Genomic DNA, 3824 nt, shown 5'->3' with positions numbered 1-3824 from the left:
GACTTGTGGAGGGGACACATTATGACGCTACACCTCTGTACTGACTTGTGGAGGGGACACATTATGACGCTACACCTCTGTACTGACTTGTGGAGAGGACACACATTATGTACTCATCATTTCTAGTTGCTGCACTAGATCGCCCCGCCACCTGGCTTGTGTGCAAAACGTTAAAAAAAGACCCTTTCCCTCCTTTCCTTTCCTTTCCCTACATCCCATTTAAATCATTGATTGTTCGAAGTGTCTGTCTCTCTGTATCTGTCTCTATCTCTGTCTCTCTATATCTGTCTATCTCTGTCTCTCTGTATCTGTCTCTATCTCTATCTCTGTCTGTCTCTATCTCTGTATCTGTCTCTATATCTATCTGTCTCTATCTCTATCTCTGTCTGTCTCGGTCTCTATCTTTGTATCTGTCTCTATCTCTGTATCTGTCTCTATATCTATCTGTCTCTATCTCTGTCTGTCTCTATCTCCCTCTGTCTCTATCTCTGTCTGTCTCATGCCTAAAGCTCATTTTGGCCTTATTAATATTACTGTACTCTTTATGATATTGAACTAACATGATACTGAAGAAGAGTTCCTGTACGGTCGACCATATGATGTTCTAGCATGGTCTATCTGGAGTCACCGACCGACCATATGATGTTCTAGCATGGTCTATCTGGAGTTACCGACCGACCATATGATGTTCTAGCATGGTCTATCTGGAGTCACCGGTCAGTCTATCTATCTGAAGTCACCGGTCTGTCTATCTGAAGTCACCGGTCTGTCTATCTGGAGTCACCGGTCTGTCTATCTGGAGTCACCGGTCTGTCTATCTGGAGTCACCGGTCTGTCTATCTGAAGTCACCGGTCTGTCTATCTGAAGTCACCGGTCTGTCTATCTGGAGTCACCGGTCTGTCTATCTGGAGTCACCGGTCGTTCGGTCGACCATATGATCTAGCTTGGTCTACCGGTCGGTCTTATGCTGTATCATTCCTGCTTCTAGTGTGTGTGGCGTGTGCTGACCACTTCATTATTCCACATTAAACCAAAACCAGCTGGAATACATAATATACAATGGCAAGAAAAAAAATACCAACCCTTTGGAAATTCCTGGATTTCTGCATAAATTGGTCATAAAATTTGATCTGAACTTCATCTAAGTCACAACAACAGACAAACACAGTCTGCTTAAACTAATAACACACAAACAACAATACGTTTTAATGTCTTTATTGAACACACCGTGTAAACATTCACAGTGCAGGGTGGGAAAAGTATGTGAACCCTTGGATTTAATAACTGGTTGACCCTCACTTTGGCAGCAATAACCTCAACCAAACTTTTTCTGTAGTTGTGGATCAGACCTGCACAACGGTCAGGAGGAATTTTGGACCATTCCTTTTTACTAAACTGTTTCAGTTCAGCAATATTCTTGGGATGTCTGGTGTGAACTGCTCACTTGAGGTCATGTCACAGCATCTCAATCGGGTTGAGGTCAGGACTCTGTCTGGGCCACTCCAGAAGGCATATTTTCTTCTGTTGAAGCCATTCTGATGTTGATTTACTTCTATGTTTGGGTCGTTGTCCTGTTGCATCACCCAACTTCTGTTGAGCTTCAATTGGTGGACAAATAGCCTAACATTCTCCTGAAAAATTTCTTGATAAACTTGGCAATTCCTTTTTCTGTCGATTATAGCAAGCTGTCCAGGCCCTGAGGTGCTCCCTCCACCGTACTTTACAGTGGGGATGAGGTTTTAATGTTTGTGTGCTGTGTCTTTTTTCTCCACACATAGTGTTGTGTGTTCCTTCCAAACAACTCAACTGTAGTTTCATCTGTCCACATAATATTTTGCCAGTAGCGYTGTGGAACATCCAGGTGYACTTTTGCAAACTTCAGACGTGCAGCAATGTTTTTTTTKGACAGCAGTGGCTTCTTCCGTGGTGTCCTCCCATGAACACCATTCTTGTTTAGTGTTTTACGTATCGTAGACTCGTCAACAGAGATGTTAGCATGTTCCAGAKRTTTCTGTAAGTCTTCAGCTGACACTCTAGGATTCTTCTTAACCTCATTGAGCATTCTGCGCTGTGCTCTTGCAGTCATCTTTGCAGGACGGCCACTCCTAGGGAGTGTAGCAACAGTGCTGAACTTTCTCCATTTATAGACAATTTGTCTTACTGTGGACTGATGAACATCAAGGCTTTTAGAGATACTTTTATAACCCTTTCCAGCTTCATGCAAGTCAACAATTCTTAATCTTAGGTCTTCTGAGATCTCTTTTGTTTGAGGCATGGTTCACATCAGGCAATGCTTCTTGTGAATAGCAAACTCACATTTTGTGAGTGTTTTTTATAGGGCAGCTTTAACCAACGTCTCCAATCTCGTCTCATTGATTGGACTCCAGGTTAGCCGACTCCTGACTCCAATTAGCTTTTGTAGAAGTCATTAGCCGTGGGGTTCACATACTTTTTCCAACCTACACTGTGAATCTTTAAGTGATTAATTCAATATAGACAAGACAAATACAATCATTTGTGTGTTATTAGTTTAAGCACACTGTGTTTGTCTATTGTTGTGACTTAGATGAAGATCAGATCAAATTTGATGACRAATTTATGCAGAAATCCAGGTAATTCTAAAGGGTTCACATACTTTTTCTTGCCACTGTRTACATAAACATATATAAATATACAGGTATATATACTTCTAATGGTTATTTTGTGTGTTGAGTTTGGATTGACCATATAAGCAAGCTTCAATGAATAACAAATAAGATGAAATGAGAACTGAGTAAACTAGTGGCAAGGGCCCTTACGATGTCTCTTAAAGAAGTGGTTTCATGTCAACTAGGTAAGAGACGACGTGAATGATTGTGTGAAAAAACATAATGACATATTTGTGTAGAGCACAAGGCAACGAACACAGGGGGCATATTGCTGAAGAATAGACCTTCCCTGTCTGTGTTGGCGATAGTAGGCTATTGTGACGCAACAAAGGTGTCCTTTGTAAAGAGATGGGCAGCAAACATACACTTGAGTCGATGGTGACTGTGAGGTAGGCTAACTAGTGTTTATAATGCACTGTTTTGAATGTAATTCATCTTAAAATGTTTGTCGACACGTCTAAAGATGATAACGTGAAAAATACTACTTTCTGTAAAGCTAAGGCAATTTGTATTTATTTGCTAGCTATTTCTGTGATGTTATTGAACTACAGAGCTGGAATGTTTGTACCGGTATTTACAACAATAAACTACTTGCAGAAGGACGGTTTTTGTTGTTGCTTCTAAGGCCAGGATTCAATCCACAGCCGACAATGCACCTTTTAAAAGTCATTTAAGTTAGAGATGACATCCGCAATGTTTATCATGAATGTAATCTACGTGAAAGACGCATCGTCTCTGTCCGGTGAGCTGCTCTTTAAYGTGCCCGGTGAGCTGCTTTTTAACGTGCCTTGGAATGAACCCCGGCGCATAAATGGTGCACTTTAAGGCCACGATGTAATCCGGAAGAGTATAAGAGGCACATTTATAGTGAGTTTGAAATGTAAATGACGTTTTTCGATTGAGCCGACATATGCAGCTTTTATTGTGGACGCAGTCTCGGCAGTTGGAACATTGCCWTTAAAAGGTGCGTAGCCAAAATAATGGGCGATGGGATTGAATCCCGGCCTAAACAAATTAATTGAAGYTGAATTAAGACTCAACACTCATAGTGCATGGCCAGTTTAATTCATACCGAACATTTTATATGGAACATTACATGTTGCTTTATTTAAGGCACTGGGCAGATAGTGAAGTATAGAGAGAGACCCTTCCATAGGCTCTCACATGCAGGTAGG

Source organism: Salvelinus sp. IW2-2015, unplaced genomic scaffold (genome assembly GCF_002910315.2).
Source record: "Salvelinus sp. IW2-2015 unplaced genomic scaffold, ASM291031v2 Un_scaffold4539, whole genome shotgun sequence".
NCBI classification, from domain to species: Eukaryota; Metazoa; Chordata; class Actinopteri; order Salmoniformes; family Salmonidae; genus Salvelinus; species Salvelinus sp. IW2-2015.
The sequence above is the reverse complement of the archived record's forward strand: the minus strand, read 5'-3'. Positions refer to the sequence as shown.